This window comes from Anas acuta, chromosome 2 (genome assembly GCF_963932015.1).
Source record: "Anas acuta chromosome 2, bAnaAcu1.1, whole genome shotgun sequence".
Taxonomy (NCBI): domain Eukaryota; kingdom Metazoa; phylum Chordata; class Aves; order Anseriformes; family Anatidae; genus Anas; species Anas acuta.
This window is the reverse complement of record NC_088980.1, coordinates 87,461,238-87,482,375: the sequence shown is the minus strand read 5'-3', so window position 1 is coordinate 87,482,375 and position 21,138 is coordinate 87,461,238.

The following is a 21,138-nucleotide window of genomic DNA, read 5'->3' as shown; positions in this document are numbered from 1 at the left end:
ATTAATATATATATATATATATATATACATCTTGGAAAATTTCCCAGTTTCTTCTGATACAATTTGTGAAAAGAAAAAAAAAAGGCTAAATTAATCAAATAAATTATTCATTGAGAATTATTTGCTATGCTCTGTTAATTGAGCAGTAGGTTAATTACAGAATATAATTGCCTGTGAGGGGACAGCTAGGGAATTCTGCTTACGAACTATGCATCCTGGGATTGAATTGAAGTGTTTCCTCTTTCTCTAGTCAATTGAGGCATGCTGCTAATCATTCTCTCTACTGTGCATTTTAAGAATTCAAAATCAAAAAAAATGCTGAGGAAAAGTTTCTTCAATAAGATTAAGTTCTTTTTCAATTAGCAATATACTGGGAACCGGTGCAATACATAATCATTTTTATTAATTATCTTTTGTTTCTTTTATGGATTTTTTTTTTTTCCAAAATCAATTAACAGCCGTGACTTACCATCCATCAATCCAGAGGTACACATAGGTCATTCTAGATAAATGGGACAACTGCTTAAAATACTGGATCAATGTTCACTTTTAAAATGCTTATCAAATCTCAATACACTCTGTACCTTTCAAACTGTCAAGGCCAGAGCTTTAGACAAGATCCCTGAAGGGATGCAGACAATTACCAGTTCAAGAAGCTTAAAATGTTCTCTAACCTCACTCACAATTCTGCTTATCTGCAGAAAGAAAAGTGAGCAGGTGAATGTAACGGATGAAGGTATATATATCCTTCAGATAGGGGATGTACTTCATAAAAGAAGATTTTTAAGAAGTTAATGCTCAATGTTGCTAACAGAGTTTTTCAACAATATCCTAACTTTGGGCTTCATTTTCTGACAGTGGCTTCCTCTATCACAGAAATAGCGTTGTATGCTTCAAAGACACTACCTTGTATGCTTGAGTTTATAAGATTACAGGAGTTATGGTTTATAGGAACATGGGACTAGAAGAGACCTCAAGGGTCACTGAATCCAAGTCCTTGCTTTCAAACGCAGCCCTGCCTTGTAATCCTCCTTTTCATAAATGGATCAACTTCGGTCTTACAGATCGTTAAGGGTTTTTGCCACTATGTCATCTGTTGCAAAGGTATATCATATGTCACTGTTCTGACAGTTTGGAGCATTCAGCATTCTCCTGAACATTTAGGACGGATATATATATATATATATATATTTATATTTATATTTTTTTCATGGCCCATGTAGATGTGCATGTAGAATCATCATTGGTCAGCAATGGTCCTTCCATATTTTTGTTTCCAGACAAAACTTTTTTTTTTTGTTATTTTGTTTTGTTTTTGTTTGTTTTGTCTCCTCAATCTCGATACATTGTTAGATAAGTGAAGTTAGCTTTTGTTTTAGTAGGCTGGCTAAGTCCAGTAAGTGAAGTGCAGGCATAAACTTTGGGCAAGTTCTTCAATCTTCTCTTTATATTATTATGAATTTGTTTAATTTTGAATTCTGTCTATAGGACTGGTGATAATTGCATAGAGTATTTAAGATATAAAAAAACACCATTAATTCATACAATGGCAAAATCATTTCCCTATTTTTTTTCTTGTTAGAAAATTCTATATTTTTATATTATAGTATTGTATCTTTCTGTTGGTGGATTACAGTAGGGTCAGTCATCCTCTCATCAGCTAGTACATAAAATTTTTCTTTGCTGCTTCTGCTCCTAGTTGCAAGTCTCTCCATTACCCTAGAAAGTATTTTTATATTTCAGCCTCTTGATACTGAACTTCAACCTGACAAAGGTCATCTTGTTTCTCTTATTACAACCATCACAGTCATCTAGTTATTAATATAGATATCCTGATTTTTCACTATATGGATGATGTTTCTCAAATCTCTTAATATTAAAAATGTCATCAGCATTCTTTTCATAGATCTCTCTTTGAAGAAAATAGTAAATTTTATTACACTTAGGACCAAGTTTTGAGGAATGCCATGATTTAAACTTCCCTCTGATGCCATACTTTTCTGTAAAGATGTCTAAAATCACAGTTGCCCATAATCTCATGCCACTTTTCTGCAAAGGGTTGATTCAGATTAATTCTGTATTTCCTTGTAAAATATTTTTTATCAATAAAAACTTTCTTGGGGTTTCCAAAAGGCAGAAGTAGTCCATATATGAAACAAAACCAAAAAGAAAAAAAAAAAAAAGACACTGGAGGGAATAAGGAGGAAAGCCTTAGACTTCAATAAGTATTAAAAACTCCCACCCTCATTGCCAAATCGTCTATTTTAACTGTTTGACAAATGCTTCCTCGTTACCCACTGAATCTCACTGACAGTTTGGCAACATTAATTATTTTAGACCAATGGTCCTTATGGTTCCAGCTATTATTTAGTGGTTGCTTACAAGCACTGTACTTCACTGGCATTAATCAGGATCTACCAGTTTCTCTGTAAGGCCCTCTTTGTCTAATATTTCATCCCCACTTTTCCTGCTTCTTTTCATCATCTAACAGTAAAACAACTTCTGCAACTGTTCTTGTAATAGTTTTCAGTTTACATCGAGACTCATGTTAGATAGAAGTCCTTAATTTTATCAGGTGCTCAGAGAGAGAACCTGGTAATATAGATGACCCCAAAACAGAGTATATTATAGGAAATACACTACTTACTAAGGTGCAAACATCTGCTCTCCTCTATACCAATTCTGGATTTGAATGCAGGGCTCCAAACTCTATGGCAGAATTTTTATTATACTTCTTGTTCAGTCTACAATGAGAAAGAAATTATTTTCATCCAGAACTCCTAGTAAATAGTAGTTACTAAAGGAAGAGCTCAGAGGGTTGTTTGGTTCAGCAACAGATGTGATCACAAAGCTAGTTTCATTCCAGTACTGCATGGTACAGGGCAACTCTGAGCATTCACTTGAAACAGAATGGGGTATCATCAAATAATTATGTTTATGAGCAGTACTGCCATGAATGAGTGAATGTAATGACAATCATAATGAAAACAGATGCTGATATTTACATGTATTTAAAGTAAATTTCATTGATCATAAAAAATGATCTATTGTAGGCTTTAATCTTAATTTAGAGATAATTACATGATAGTGCAATCCCAGATAACAGCCACATGACCTTCACCAACTAATCTTGTCAGTAGACCTGACACAGAGTAAATGATCAACTTTCTGATTTACTTCATTTTGGCTCAGGTCAATAGTGACTTACACTTGGCATAGTATAGGATGCCGGCACTATAAAAAACAAACAAACAAACAAAAAAAAAAAACCCACTGCTGTAGGGTTTTAAATGGCTCGGTAAACTCAGTATTTTTTTTCTTTTTTTTTTCTTTTTTTTTTTTTTTTTAAATTATTATTCTGGTCTTCTGGGAAATGAAATAAAAGCATTCTTTATTGCACAGATGACATTGATCTTCAGTAACTCCTGATCTGGACTGATACAGGTGGTTTTGAGCCATTCTCCTCCTAGGGAGTTGTTCTCCATTCTCTTCACCATCTCAGCTGCCCAGTCTGTGCAAGTATCATTTTTGTTCTCTACAAATTTCTAGATGTTAGAGCTCCTCTTTAAATGTGCCTCAGACTACAGATAAAAACTATAACCTCCTTTATCTACTGCCAGATATTTAAAAAATGTTTTCTTTTTTTTTAACACTTCACATCTGCTTCCTGATAAAACAGCATTTTATTTCGAGAAATGAGGGAATAGGAGAGAAAGAGAGATAGCATATTTCAGTAACTCAGCTTTTCAGAAGGGACCACTAAAGACCTCTAACAGAGAAAGAGGGATATGAACTACATGATACACATCTTTTATTCCTGAACTGTATTCACTGATTCTGTCAGCACGTTAGCTTATGCAGTGGTCAGCTAGATGCAGTTTTAATTTGGCTGCATTTGGCTCCTTTTCATATCACCCAAGCAAAGGCTGGTTTGAATCCTCCCAAAGTTCTTTTAGTTAAACATATCATGCCAAAAAAAGTTTTGTCACATTAGCATGATGAATGCTCAACTGTTTTGCCTGCAGGGCATCCACAACACGGTCATGCAAATAGAATCATAATAACTAACAAAGCGTGACCAAGATGGAGGCTACCCCTTTTGTGGTGTGGAATGAACAAATTAGACTAGCCTGCATATGAAGGTAAACAAATACAAATACATTGTTAGTTCAGAACCAGAGCTCCTGGTCTTTTACCAGTCAGGGTCTCCATGGAAGTGCTCTGATTCCAAGTAAGTGTGGCAAAACCTGCTCCTATTTTTTGATGTGCAGCCAAAAGATAAAAAAGAAATCTTGTTTCAATATTACCTCAATCCTATTTCTGCTATAAGCGCTCTTTTTATTATCATGTAGAAATCCAAAGGGATTACTTTTTTTTGGGTGAACATCATTGGCTGGAAACTGAGTTACTGAGCAGATACAATTTCATTCAGGTGATAGTGACTGAAAGTACATTGAAAGAAAGTTAAATACAGGGCCTGAAAAGATTTTCTGGGGTCTCAGCTAGTTCATTGGCTATGGCAGCTGAACATTCTAGCATTAATTATCTTGCAAAATCTTATTATCAGCTACATTGGTTTGTAAAATCATTCAAGAGTGATGAGAGAATCAAGCCTTACTGACAGCTGTAGTCATGCCCTGGTTGAATCTGCCTGTCTCCCATTACTTGCTATTCAATGCAGTTTGGATGAGTTGCTTGTTTTCTAGTGTTTGTATGTTCTCTTTGGCTAGATCTCCTTTGAGTCTGCATATTCAGAGTCTCTTACCATCTGTTTCTGATCTTCTTACATGGGAGTTTCATTTTGTTGCTCCTATTCTTTTTTTTCTTCCCTGCATTGCACCTTATTGGAAAGTCAATGGAAGAGAAAAAAGTACTATGCAGAAATTTAGATAGTAAACAAATTTTAGTTTAAAAAAGAAAAAAATGAATGAAAGTATATAGACACTCTGTTGCTCACAGATTTATTTATTTATTTATCTATTTATCTATTTATTTATTTATCTATTAGAGTCTCAGAATTATTCAACATTCCTGTGACTGTTTAAGTCATTTACCGTAAGTAGATGAATTTTACTTCACATGCTGTTAGTCGGTGCTTTTGGAGAAGCCTACGTTTTTCATTCAAAATTAGCCATTGAATCAGATTTCTGTTGATTCTTTTTATTTATTTATTTATTTATTATTTTTTCCAGAATCATGCCATTGCAGGAAAGCCGCAGTTGAATCAAACAAACAAACAAAAAAAGTATAATCTTTTGTACTTCAAGTTCCAGTTTTGATTTTTTTTATTTGATTTTTGTTGTTGTTGTTGTTCATCTAAGCCTCATAATCAGCTCTGTGAAATAGATATCTCACTCTTGAAAATTTTGATTCCAAAAAGAATATGTGTATTTATGCAGTACAAAAGAGAGAAAATGTTAGTTTCCATCCAGGTTGCTGATGTCAATGCAATAAATATTGAAAATATTTCTTGTTGTATTTATTGATCACTGGTAAGCACTGAGTATGTTACATTTACTGCCCTCCTTTCTATCCATGCCCTTCACTGCTCCAGAGGAAAGAAGGACTGTGAAGTCCTTGCACTTTCAAGTCTATGGCACTAACATTGGGTTTGTATTGGTACAAGAGCAAGTATTGCATTCATTTTGCAGGTAAACCTTCCAGAAATTAGACTCACAGGTGTGTAACACTGTGATAATACATGTGTTTATATAAATATACATATATACAGATATAGATGAATATATACATGTACATGTGTGTGTCCATATGTCCCTGTATGAATATGTATATTTATTATTATTCCTGGTAGCATATAGCCAGTCCAACTCTGGGAAACCAACTGGATTCCCTTCTGACACATGCATCACTAACAGAATTGTCAATTATTTCCAGCACAGTCTTAATTGCCAGTATGTGAGCTGGAAAGAACCCAGGTTTATTAGCAGATACAAGGCTCAGTTTGCATGTAATTTGCTAACAAAGAAGGTACATTACTCTAGCCATACTGTCATTCTGAAAGCTCCATACTTCTTGCTTCCATTCTGATCTGTATTAATTGTGTTTTATTGAGAAATGCTGACTATCATGCAGAAACATTTTTAATCCTTCTGTTAGAGAGTTTTTCCTATCGAGTCATGAGGAGACTACTAACACCTCTCTGCTGGAAGCACATAAAATAATCATGGGAGCTGTTTATGTTAATTCAGACTAACTCAGACCTCTTTTTTGTTTCAGAATAATTACTGTTTCAAAATATCAGCATGTGTTAAGAGATCAGGATTAATTTGTAAGAGCTGAATGACAACTTTTCCAATGGCTTATTAAACACTAATTAGATTTAAAACGATGTGACTCTACATACACTTGTGTGCATCAAGAAGTTTAAACATCTGTTTTATAAGTAATGGAGGCTGTAAGGTTACAGAGTTTAATACCACTAGGGGATATCTTATCATATCAGATAACAAGTGATACATTCTATATTTTCAGAACAAGCATCAAGGATTTAGTAGTTGTTTTTTTTTTTTTTTTTTTTTTTTTTTTTTTCCAGTGTGTTCTTTGCTAATTAAACAGTCGGCCTAAATAATATGGAGCCCTGCTCATCTGACTGTAGTTCAAATAACATAAAAATAAGATTTCCTTAAGTGTCTGCTCAGAAACTAAGACAAGCTGTAGTTTCCCAATAAAGTAGAAAATAAGAAAGTTATAATAGAAGTTATATATATATATAACATTACAAAAGTAAGGATCAAATTTTGTGTTATTTATTGCTGTGTCAGCACTGCAACAAATTAAGAATATTTGGAGAAAGGACAAACACAGAAAAAAAAAAAAAAAAGAGTAAATGAAAAATCTTCCTACTAAAATCTGATGTAATATGCAGTATTAACCAAAAGTAATAAGCTCATTTATGCTAATTACGCCAACTACAAATCTAAGTGTGTAACACCTTAAAAAGAAAAAAAAAAGTCTGTTAGCTTAGCACCTATAGCATAAAATCAGTTGTTGTACTATAATGTACGTCAAAAACATTGAAGACATTACACAGTGAAATATGTTCTGAACCGACGGTGCAAGAAGACCCTAGATAACTGCAGGTGCAATGAAAAGTCAAGCAAACAAGAAGCTCCTGAAAGTATATATATTTGCTTAACTTACAAGGCAGTTCAAAGCCAAAAATATTCCATGTCCCTAACAGCAAATATATGCTCGTGACCAAAACAGTGCCCCTTACTTTACAGTTCATGTGAATTTAGCAGATCTGGTGCAAGGTCCATGTTCTATTTGTGTCTCATTCCCTTGAGTTACTTTTAAAGAGAGAATTATACTCTAGCCCTGCTTTGTTCACAGAGATTGATGTGAAATCTTTGTCTTTCTAAAAATGAGTTTTTTTGCCATGATTTCTGCAGGGCAAGGACTTATACCAGTCTCATTTAAGTTGCCCCTCCCATACTGTAGGCCTTGTGTAATGTTTAATCTACCTATTTGTCTTTGCACTATTTAGTAAGTTACTCCACCTGCTTCTTTGATGATTTTTTTTTTTTTTAAATCATGTTAAATGGGAAACACAATTCAGCCGCTTCCTGCAGGAGAAACCACTGGATGCTATAGCTGTATTATGATGACAGATCTATTCAGCAGCTCTCTCCCAAATAGAAACCTCCTCTGAGAGGCAGATAGACATTAATTTGCAATATTATGCTCTTATCACATAGAACTGTGCTGTCTAGACTGTTCTAAGTACACCTTTCTTCCCACAACTGGATAGAAAACTACTGGTTACAGGAGAGGTGAAAATATACTGTTATGAAAATTGTGTGTGCTATGCTAGGGAAAAAAAAGAACATTTAAATACCTTTACCACTAATCTGCTATGTAAGTGTCTGTCATTTGAGTGTTGTTTTTGTTGTTGGTTCTTCTTTTTCTTTTTTCTTTTTTCCCCTAATAGTCCTCATTGCCTATATTCTACAATTTTCCCAAGTCTGGATTTAATCTGACATTCACTGATGGGTCACCCAGCATTTTCTGCTTGAACTTTTAAGTCTTGCATTTATTGATGTTTATGGGAGCTTTGCCATTAAATTTCCTAATTCAAGATTTTGCCCTTAAAGATTTCAGCTATGCTTAAAGCTAAAGGGTAAATTATGGGGCAGTATGGATGAAATCTTGGTTCTGATGAAGTCTGTTGGCGTTTTTGCCACTTGAGAAAGCAATACATATTTTGTAAACTGAAATGGCTTGTTGTACTGCTTTTAAGTTTGGCATGACAAAGAAGGTGTAGCATTTAAATAAACTGAAATAAAACTCTTTCTTTTATTAACAATTTAGTTGAGTTATGTGTCAAACTCATCTGCATCCACATGCAAAAATTCTTGTGACTTAAGTAGCATTTTAAGTTTGAATTGTCCCACCAGGGTACACAAGAAAGGATATATTCTAACATTACATTGGACATAAGTCATTTGAGCTATAATAGGCTGCATGCTTTATCTCATTTACTGTGCTGTTCTATCATCCTTATTCTTTACCACATAATCTTGGAGCTAGCTTTCTGCATTGGAGCTAAACTTGCTTAGCTAGGGTCATTGAAGCGTGTTATCACACTGCTTGTTTCTCTCTGTTTATACCAGAGTTATATGAGATCTGTGAGATATAATACCCCATTGAAGAATGCACTAAAGCTGGACCAGTTGTGAGTCAACGTATCTGCTAGGTTAGCCAGAACATACACATACAGAACACATACAAGGGCGTTACGTTTTTACTGATCTGATCACTTACCACATCAGACAGACTTGTAGAGATACCGAGGGACAAGGTTACCCTTTCAAATTTTTCACCAAATCTGAAGTTGTAAAAAGAATTTGGATGGACTCAGTCCTTCATGTCATTGGACTGTTGAACTTTTTCATATGCTACCAAGTACCCTAGATACAGATTTATCACCTTGTCAAGCCATAGACACAGACTGTCTTGAATAGGTAGCTTTGTTTTCCATCAGCTCTGTACAGGCAAGAACTACTGTGTGCTTAGGTTTATGACTGTCTTAAATGCGTCAATCTCATTTTTTCTGGATGCCCTTGAGATTCCTTGGGTCAATTTTATATCCCTTACCACTACAAAGTACTAAATTATTCTTTACATTAAAACAGTTCCTCCAAATTTTTAATTAGAAGTATTTAATATAGGGGTTCTTGCAATTTTCTGTTTAACAAAGATATTTTTATGTAATTTAGCAACAGTGTTCAAAGAAAAAGTAGATTATTGCCAATTATTACAATAGCTTATGTGTGCATCTCTATCAATAAACTGGATTTGATAAAAAGACAAAGAAACATCTGTTCATAAATAGAGACAGAACAAAAACTGTATTTTTTATTCCTGTGAGTAAATTATAACTTCATAAGGTGCAAAGCATGTTGTATTATAACTTGTTACATTTTCTATTACATTGTCGCCTAAGTTTTTGATAAATAATTTATAAAAATATATGCAACCACTATATTTATTTTTTTTAACCTAATATTATATGCATACAATTCCTTAATGTTAGAATATATTCCTGTCATTGAAACTACTAATTAACAAGAAGTGACATTCAGTGGCTTATTGAAAGTAATATTTTTAAATAACCAAAGATGATAGAATAATTCGTTGGATACAGGATTGTAGTACTGAATATAATCTTACAGAAATGTAATAGGAGTATCAGTTAATGCCTCAATCAATAATAATGTGGACTGTAGATTTTAGGAGAAAACTCATCAGTGTATTTTATGATCTAATGTACAGCTTTACATCTTTCAGGAGATCAAAAAGAAATGAATGGAACAATGTTTTATTCACTATATAAAGCAGAATAGGAAGAGGATTTATGTTTCATAAGAGAAGATTTTCAGCTAATTAATTGTGAATTTCTACAATGCTAAAATTAGTTGGCACTGTATAAGTCTAATTAAATTCCTGGCTAACTCAAGTAATTCTAACTAAGAATGGCATGATCAAAGTTCACAGCCAAACCCAGTTTTCCATATATTTTCTGCCTAAGAGTCAACTTTAGGCTAAGGCATAAAATGTGTTGAATCTTTGATTAGGATTTATTTTCCGTATAAGAAATGTATTTTGACACACACAAGACTGTATTAGAAAGGCAAAAGAAAGGCCTGGGGACCCCTTTTCTTCACCATTTTTTCCTCTCCAAGGGTTGTTTGATAGCTATGCAGTGCTGGTAGGTGCCTGCTCACATTTGGAACAAACGCAAGCTGAGCTGCAGCTGCACTTTGGAGGATCAAACCCATCAATTTGTTCAGCGAATTCCTTGTTTTGCCACAAAAAAAAACGGTTTGTGAATGAAAATAACCCCTGGGTTTGGTTTCTATGGTTACTACTGCAATAAGGGAAACAGCAACCCTCTCATTTATTTATTTATTTTCTATTAAAATGTTGTTTGAAGAACCCAGCTGCTGTCAGTTTTGGCACCATTTTATACCTGTCTTAATTTTGCAGTTTTTAGTTTCAGGTAGGTGCTAGTAAGTTCTGTTTTCTTGATTTTGTATAAGGTAAAAGCTTTGTAAGGGAGTTGATCTCTTTAGGGTGGTATTAAGATGTTTGCTGGGTGCTTTATGCTATAATAACTTAAGAATAATGTTGTTTCAATTAAATACGTAAAGTTACAGGCACTATAAACACATGAAACTCTTACATGAAAGCACACAGTTTTCAGGCTCACCTCACATCTGCCTGACTCTCCATATTGTTCATATTGTTCATTTTTCCTGTGCAGAAGGGAAAAACAGGATGAGATATTACTGTTGCTTTTCATATGTCTTCAGTTTCCTATCACTATTTTATTCAATCTAATATGACTATGAATAGCCATTTCTTATTACAGAAAAAGAGCTCCTACTTTATTCAAATTTTGCTCAGATAAAAAGACAGTTTAATGCCATAAATTCATAGTGCCAGTCCTGGGCTAATCCTTAGCTTCACTGCAAGATTTTAACCGCTGACTAATGCCTATCAAGGCCTCATAATTCTTTTGTATATAGACAAGGACACTGGTGATAGTTGTTTTTTTCCAGGTTAAGCAGTCCTTTCCTATCCATTTGCTTCACACACGGAAGCAATTTTAAGTCTTTCATCACCCTTGTTTACTTCACTGAACCTTTCCCATTTTTGGTATATCATTTCTCTAGGCTCATGAATTTGGCTGCATTTTCACCAATCAGTAGAAGTAGAAATCTTTGCCTAATATGCCAGCTCTGTCAATTTTCCCATGCTAGCCAAAAACCACTAAACAAAGAAATGCAACACATCCTAACATGAGTGATATAAAAATTAGACATTAATATACTTTAGTCATGCAAACTCCTCTTGAGTCAGTGGAGTGAAATAAAACTAGTGAAATCAATTGAAATCTTTCATTTCAGACACCCACCTCAAGTTTTGTGACATGTTTGCTGGAAGTACCTATGAAATCCATTGAGAATGGATGAGCACTGGATGCGTTGCTGGTAGAGGGTCACCAGGTGAGATGAACCCTATTTCACCTGGGTTTCTCTTTTTTGTTTTTGTTTCTGTTTCATTTGTTTGGCAGTAGAATGGCAAGATACCGGCTTTGTATTGTCATGAGATTTCCATTGAGACCACATGGTTTATGGATCTTCCTGGGATGTTCTTAGTGCATACAAATGCTATATTAGTTTCTGCAGACTCCACAGTTTGTTAGGCTGCAGTATGGTTTTAGTGATAAACTGCCTGATGAAATGAATCACAACTGTTCATTACAGGTAGAAGCTACTTCTCATTTAATATGTTAGGTGAAGGGCAAAACAGAATTCACTGGAGAATTGAAGTGAAATATAAAACAATTTATTATTAGATCAATAATTTATTATTAGATCAATAAAATTGCCATTTCAATGACAAAATCATCACATGATTTATCCTTAGAATTCTTACAAAACATAGTTCATACAATTACTTAAAAAGGAATCATTTAATTTCAACAGCTAACAAAATGAGAGTGTGAAATATCTCTAAGAACTGCTCAGAGCTCCCATAGTTATTATGAGTTATTTTTTACATCAAGACGGAGAAAAAACACATACATTCCCATTAATGGAGCTTAATTTCTTGTCCAAACAGATTGCTGGCCATTTATCTGGCAGCTGGGATGATGCTCAAGAGAAGCAACACAAGGCAGGAGAATTTATCAACTACCTATAAGCATAGAGTGAAACCTCACTTACTGTTAAACTAGCATAGCTCCTTGTCTTTCTGAGGACCTTCATCAGCATGTACCATATGCAGATCTACCTCCATCCTTTTAGTTTCAAATTCCTTTTGAAGGCCATTTAAGCGTTTAGGGTTTTTATTATCTTCCTTAGATTATATTTTTCCATCTGCTGATGTTTAAGACGGGAAATAAAAGATCCATTAGAAGTTAGAGGGAAGAACTCTTTTTTTTTTTTTTTTTTTATTTAATCAGACAGATTATATGGTCTCTCAGGTAACTCAGAGCTTGAGAAAATAATTAGATAAATGAAAAATAGTTTCTGAATTCAGTTAAATCAGAGATGATGCTAGAGAAAAAAAAAAAAAAACAAATGTGAATTACCTTGTTTTCTGTTAGTATAAACAAAATCATGACCTAGATGGTGCCTGGTTTCTACTTGCCTTTAGATGTATGCAATTTTGCATGATATGACGAACTTCAGTTATTCAGTTATTTTAACTTTTAACACCTAGCAAAAGAGAGAGTGAAGTACAGTCATTGAGATAAGAGAGGACTGAAATGGTCTACAGATTTATGAATGGCACAGAAAGGACATTTAGTGTCAGCTATTCATTGTTTTTTTCCACTACAAGAATTCGTGTAGGATCCAGAATGAAACCAACTGGAGGTGAGCCGGATGAAAACAAGAAACATTCATGTTTCAATGTGCTGTTGGGCAAGTACATGGGCGAGACAGATACTCTATGGGTTACTTAACAGGTAAGCAACAGCTGGATCAAGAACCCCTGAGCAGCTGTTGGGGGGGAAATATATTTGCCCTGTTCTCATTATTCTCTGTGTGTCCCTTATGGGCACGGTGAAGACATAAAGTATTTTACTAGATGGGATATTGATCTAAACAGTATGGCCAATAGTTACAGTAACAGTAATGGCCAAATGAGCAAATGGGTTCACTGTAAGGTCCTAAAAGGACTGGGCTGGTTAGTTCTGAATTTAGTCCCTGGTGCACTTCTGAGCTTTCTGTGTGCTCATGACCAAATCACTAAGCTGATCTCATGCCTCAGTTTCCAATTTTTAAATAGAAATAATGCATCTGCATGTCATCAAGAAAAGACATGCAGAAGACCAATACAAAAGAACAAAACTGGAGTACTGCTGCACCTTTATTTACAATGGCATGTTGCAGACTGAATATATTTCTGGGTGGTTTCCACAGGTTCGGTTTGGAGGGGCTGAACACATTTCCATATTGATTGCATAGAGACCTGAGATTCTCCAGGTCTGATTTTTCTCTCCTGTTCAATCTACCCTTTCTGTGCTACACCCTTACAAAACAGCACAGCAGTACATTGTTTTGCTACTGTATGAAGAGATGGATTAGAAAAATTATTAGAGAGAGAGCACTTTTGGAAATACTCTATTCTGTTAGCACAATCATATTTAAATGTTTGACTCCAACATGGATTTTTCAGTGTCTTCAGACCTAACCAATGATATAATATATCCTGATGCTGGCGTCATGTGTTGGACATGACATTTTATAGCTGTCTTGTGCATCTACTGGTATGATTGGTGATTTATGGTCAAACCCCCGAATCTTGTGGAAAAAAATCTATGACAGAAAGGAGATGGGCAACTACGAATCCACCAATCTAGCAGCTAATTCAGAGCAGTAGCAGATCTTAATAGAAGACAGCTTTCATGCGTATGTACTTGGCAGTCAGTGAAAAAAGAGCTTCGATGTGATCTCAGACCCTATTAATCATTACCTGTGGTGAAAAGGATACAAAGATTGTCAAACTGAAACCTTTTGGAAGGGTGATATTTAATTGTTATGTCCTTCATGAAAAGTTTAACATGACTTATTATTAGAATGCCTGCCTGTCCATTAACATCTGTGTTTTTTTTTTATTTTTTTTTCTGAGTTATTTTTCTAACAAATCAAATATAATCAGATGTTTACCTCAGCCTAATGTACTTATTAAATTTCACCGTAAACGACAGCAGCAGCCATACAAGTCTTACATTACAATTGCATGGAATAGCATTTGCTTGTAGCTGTGTAGCCAGTTTTTATTTCAACTCATTTTTCCATCACTCTGAGAATGAAATTTTGTTTGTACTGAATAGAGAAGCACTCCCTCTTTGTTAAAGGAATCTCTAACTGGAGACAAAGCATAGGCACCAAAAAAGAACAAGCAAGATTATCACAGTTTGCCTTGAACCCAGGTAGTAGCACATTAAACCAGCAAAACCATTGACACTGTATGTGCAATTTGTAATGTTGAAATACTGCTAATAGCAGTTTGTAGTACTAATAAGCTTAAATGTATAAATAATATCCCTATCCACAAATGGGCAGATGGAGGCTTATGATATTGTTGCAAAAAGTGCAGAAGAACATGTGAAAGTAATAAAATCTGCAAAATAAGAATGAAACGTGTAGAGCAGACAGCAGATGTGTCTGGTAAAATCAAAGCAGTCTGCAAAACAAGTGGGAAAGATTTCTGATGAGACCAGAAAATTCCTGCAGAATAGGATGACAGAAGAAATAAGATGTCAAGAGCAGATGAGATCATCCCCTTTCTTCTGGGGAAAGTTCAGACCAGCAAAAAGCATGAGTGAGGAATGGAAGGGAAGAATGAACACAGCCTACTCATTTTCTGGCTTCCCTATTTCATGACTTCCCAAACCTGATACCCTTGATCTAAATAACTAGGGACCATCACAGACCATACACATTTGTTCTAGCTAGAAAGGTGTAAGTTTTGTGTCATTGCGTACACACTTAATTTAGGATATATATTTTTAAGGGCAATTGTTTTGTGTATATAGCAATAACAGTTAATAGTGACTGTCAATGTGTATCATTGAATATCAAATCATTAAAGGGTTGTTTTGAAGTTTGAAACTAGTGTGATGTGTTAGTCTTTTATGCTTGCCCATCAGAACCATTTCTGATTTCCTAACAATATGTGGGTCTATGAATTCAGTTGCAACAAAGTACTGATTTTTTTAATCAAGAGAAAGCAATGAAGCAATTTAAGAAATAACAACTCTTGAGTCCACCAGTGCTGGCTATGCAGTGACTCACTCACATTTTGAGTGGTTTCCCCATCTCTTATTCTCTGCCTTGGATTCTCTTCTTGTCTTATATGCAAAATAGCTCAAAGAGACTACCCATCTTGCACTGAAGCAATAAAGATTGCCTAAAGCCAAACAACTCCAAATCCAATTTGTCTTTTATACTTTTTGAATGAGATCTCAGAGGACTGATCATGGGGTATAAACGCTTTTGACAATTAAAAAGAAACGTAAACAATAGAATAAAACAAAATAAAACCAGGAACAATCTGTTTTGTGAATGGAATCTCCACAACTTTACTTCTTCCATATTTGAAATATGAGACATTTAATATTGAATATATATATTCTGATATTCTAAATAAAACTGTTTTGTATAAAATTCTTTAGGATAGGTTTCAAGTTTGTGAAAGACTTGCCTGCCTCAGTGGGTCACGAGGAAAATATTATCTAACCCATTCCAAATATAATAGAAAATCATGATTTACAGGCTGACGCCCCTAAACTACCTAAAGATGGAAAATATTGTTTTCCACCATCATGCTAATTAAAGTGTCACTAGGGTTAGAAAATGTCCTTTGTACTATGATGAGAGAAGAAGCAGGTAAATTGAATTTCCTTTCTGATGACGCTATGCAAAATATGCAAAATATAATTGACCACTTGTTATTCCTAAGTGTCACATAATAATAGAACAACAAAAGCCTAGTCTATAATGAACATACTCTTCTCAGAGAGAGATTTAATCAAAAAAAAAAAAAAAAAAGATAAGGAAAGTTTGAAAAATAGGCATATGGGTGAAAATAAGCTCTCCTCAGAAAAGGATTGCAATGAACATCTGGATTTACCATGCATATAAACACAAACTAACATATGTGAGAGAGTGTGCTCTGTTTTTTAAGAATGCCATAGCTCTCTCCATGTTCTACATTTGTAGCACTGTAACATCTTTGAAGAAAATATTATTGTAGTCTGCAATTCTCAGCTGAAAAAAAAACACCATCATTTTGTTGAAGAGATCCTCAGAAGTGTTGTTATTATGACTGAAGCATTGCTGTTTTAAAATGCATATGTATGAATCTGAACAGTATTTGAGAGAATTGTATTTATTTCTTTGTGTTGTGAGTGATTGTCAAAATAATAAGATGAAAGAAATAAAAGGAAAATATACAAATAAAGGTTATTAATGAGTAGTAATGTTCATGTTTCTAATTCTAAAACATTGAAGGACCTCAAAGTGATCCATATATTTTCTATGCCAAATCCTCCCTGATACCAGTAGCAGGGAATTAAATCAATTCATTGCATAGCTTCCCTTTCTGAAGTGACCTGACGTTTTATGTCTAAAATAACTGAGTTCAGTGAGTATGCATCACAGAGTATTTAAAATCTCCCATTCTCAACTGCAAAACAGTGTTAAAACCATATAATGTACTGAGTTGAGTAAGTGCGGTAGACAGCTATTTACCTTCCGTGATTTTTTTCAAGATTTCCTTGCTTTCTTTTTAAAATTTTTGTTTCTCACATGTACCGGCTATGTTAGCTCTTTAACAATGATCTAGTGCTTTTTACCTGTAGGACAGGAATGCATCCCATTGCCATCTCTTTAATGCAATGATTTGTTTTCAAGTTCTGTGTTTGTGTGTGTACAGAGTGCTAGAACAATAGGATCATGTTGCTCTGAAATCCAAAGAAACATACTAAGTTCTACAATTTATATATGATTAAACTATAATGCTATGCAATGACAAACAGAACAAATAAAAATGTACATTGCTCAACCATTAAACTGTACCTCTAATGAGAGCCAAATAGGCTCATTAACAACAAAAAATAATAACAACAACAAAAATAATCCTATTTTCAACAGTGAAAAGCCTGGAAGTACCAATAGTGCCAGATTATCTAGTTCTCAAGGAGATTTATATTAGTACTGGGAGTCATAAAACATGGAAATTATTGGAAAGGACACATTTTCCTGACATTCTCAAGGAGCTCCATTATGCTAAAAATAATTCATTTTTAGCACTCATCATCAGGAGATGTTGTTCATAAGAAGAGAATATTCATTATTTCTATTAAACTGCAGCAAATGTACATATCCCAGCACTTCTAGAGTCCCCAAAGAAATTTCTAGCATCATATCTAATTTGGCCAGCAACACAATTTCAGCAAACAAGGTTAATAAGACATTATAAAAATGCTGATGAGTTTCAAGGGAATCCCAACTTGGCAATCATCACAAAAACTATTACTATTCAAAATGATACGGTGTCAAGTTAAAGTCCTTTCTCCCTTTCTACTGCAGTTTTCCAGTATCTAAGATCTTTTTCAGCATTAGGGATTTTTAGCCCCTATGTCTAGATCAACATTAACCCTAATAATAAAAACAAACATTTTGAATGACATCTATGTTCTCTTATTAAATATTATTTTTGTGGAATTGCTTCAGTGGTTATCATTCTGCCTGCAAACTCATACACTTGTAAGGCCAGGAGTTCATCTTGTATTAAAACTGCAAGCAAACTACTTTTGGTCTACTAGGTTTTCCTCTTCGCTGTTAAGATTTTCAATCAATATTTAGGATTTTATTAGGTTTCTGTCCTTCAAGGCAGTACATTTAAGATGCTGTCTGTCTGCAGCGACCTCTTGCCTATGACGTTTACTTCTACTGTGCCCATAATTGACAGTAAATTAATTGAAGATGGATAGACAGGCAGACAGCACTAGTTTCAAGCCTATCCAAAAAAGGGAGCATTCTTGAATTAAAACAATATTCCAAAAGCAATTTTAACATAAAGCTGCTATGGGACTTCAGCAAGTTGCTCTTTTCTATTAGTGAAAAGAAAAGATTTGAAAACATGAAGAGTCCTTTGCTGCACAGTGCATTGCCACAGTTACTGTTATCATTATTTATCTTCTAAATAGTTGTGAGTAGAATTTGCAAGTAGAAACTTCTGCCAAGAAAGGCCAGGTCATGGTAAGCACTGAACAAGCATATCTAAGGATGCCTATTATCCAAATGGAAAAATAAATGGAAGAAACAAACAGATGGTTTGCAGATAAGAACAGATTAGTTGATCAAGAGATTAGGATATATGCAAATTCTAGAGAATCAGGAGTAGCAGTTACAAATTGCCACCTGCTTGATCTTGCAATTATTTTTATAGATTGAAAGACGGGTACATTTTGAAAATGTATTTTTGAAGAGAATGAATAAAATGTGTCAGGTGACATAGTTTGACTATAAAAAGCATTTTGGGGTAACAAAGACTGTGAATTTATGTTGAATTAGTCAGATTATTTCAATTAAGAAAACCTGAAGAAAAAAATGCAAGAAAGTTAAAATGCATTTGCATACCGTAGCTATGTTGGCATATTGGTTAGCCTTATTATTTACATTTTATTATATTTTGTTCTTAGTTTTATTATTTAGTGAAATAAAATTAGATTTAAACATAGCTTTATTATTATTATTATTATTATTATCTTTAAATAAAAGGCTTCATGATAGTTAAACAGAACCTTTTGATTAGTCAAATGAATTTTATATGATCAATTTTTTTCAGTTTTCAGGGAAAACTGAAGTGGTGTTTCAGTTTGACCCTAAAATAATTGGGTCCAAGGTAATTTTATTGTGTAACTTCACCAGTGAACCAAAACTTTATTTATTTGTTTATTTATTTCTTGCTACTTGCTCTGTGAATCTGGTATCCTAGCTATTGTCAGACACCTGTATCATTAAGTAATTTCTTGCTCAGTCTCTTGTAGTTTGTTCAGCTAGCCCAAAGCAGAAAAACTCAGACACATGAATGGCATATCTCTAATACATATAAAATTTAAGAGAAAAGATAGGACAAAATTCAGTATCAAATTGAATTAATTTCTTACTCTTTTACAGTCCTGCTGTATAGGATCACTCAGAGTTAGCATGAGAATGAGTTTTTTCTCACGGTAATCAAGTTTTTGTATAATCTTTTCCTGTCCTGCTTTTTTCATCTCTGTTTTGACAGTTTTTTTTTTTTTTTTTTTTTTTTTGTGAGGTTTGTCTCTCAAACTCTTTTGTAATACCACATGAATTTACACTAAAGTCTATATACCAGTGCAAACCAAATGCAACTAAATCTTCTTATCAAGAAAAGATGGATTCATAAAAATGTAATTATACCTACCCTGAAAAATGCCCCAAACTACCTTCCATCCCTCAGAGCTGAATTTATGTGTGATAAGCTACTGTAGATATTCCTGGACTAGAAAAGACAGTTAGAAAATTATTGATGTTTTTCTTGATATGACATCACAGTGGTTAATTTTCTTGTGATCACTGAGCGATTTTCAAACACTATCTCTTTTTAATATATGCTGTCCACTGAACAAATCCAACAAACAAATAGATAAACCAAAAAAACCACTGATTTCTCAGTGTATGTCTGAAAGTAGTTAAGGCAATAATTTAGACAGCAAGAGATTTAATTGGATGAGGAACAAGAAATTATGTGATATCTTAAAGAATCCAATAATTTTTCTTAGCTTTCTTACTACCCATTTTTACTACCCAGGAATGATTTTCCATTGACCTGTAAAGCCCTTGTGCTCTTGATCCCTTAACTCCTGACAGACTCTACTACAAAATAAATTCCATGAAACAGCTTTGACAAATTCAATATGACTGTTACAGCAACTTTCCACTTAGCTCACTAACAGCATCTTCTTCTATTTGATTTTGCTGTGTTTTTCGTTTGTTTGTTTGTTTTTCCTTTTTTCTTTTGCACACATCATTCATTAAACATATTTGTGACTGTAGCAGCACTGGTAAAGAAAGATGCAAAGATTTTGGGAGTCCTTGTGGTATACATGTATGCAGGAGTGTTTTTACCAGGACTAACTGAGCAACCATTCTAGGCCTCTCTCAAAGGATGTGTGTTTCATAATGTGACACTGAGGATGTGAACTGTGTGACATCTAGCATTATCACATTTGAACACATAAGGTTTGATGATTTTCAAATTTGCCAGAACTGGCAAGTCTAAACTCCTGGTGGTTTTCTGTGCAGCACAGAAGGATCAGCTGGCTACTACTGTGGAAGTTCGATCATAGAATCGCAGAATGGTTTGGGTTAGAAGGGACCCAAAGATCACCTAGCTCCAACCCCCTTGCCATGGACAGAGATGCCGTCTACTAGACCGTGTTGCTCAAAGCCCCATCCAGCTTGACCTTCTCTGGGCAACCTGTTCCAATGTGCCACCACCCTCATAGTGAAGAATTTTTTCCTTATATCTAACAAAAATCTAAATTTATTTATTTATTTATTTATTTATTTATTTATTTATTTATTTATTGCATTAAAACTATTACTCCTTGTCCTATCATTACACTCTCTGACAGAGTCCCTCTCCTGCTTTCTTGTAGTTCCCCTTTAGGTACTGAGAGACTGCAATGAAGTAGCCTTCTCTTCTCTAGGCTGAACAGCTCCAACTCCCCAACTCCCTCAGCCTGCCTTCATAGGAGAGGTTCTCCAGCCCCTTGACCATCATTGTGGCCCTCATCTGGGCTTGTTCTAACACTCCCGTGTCCTTCTTGTGCTGAGGGCCTCAGAGCTGAATGCACTGCAGGCACTCTCATGAGAGCAGAGTAGAAGGGGGAGAGAGAATCACCTCCCTTGCCCTGATGGACACACTTCTTTTGATGCAGCCCAGGATATGGTTGGCTTTCCAGGCTGCAAACACACACATTGCCAGCTCGTGTTGAGCTTCTCATCCACCAACACCCCCCAGGTCCTTCTCCTCAGGGCTGCTCTCAATCCATTCTCTACC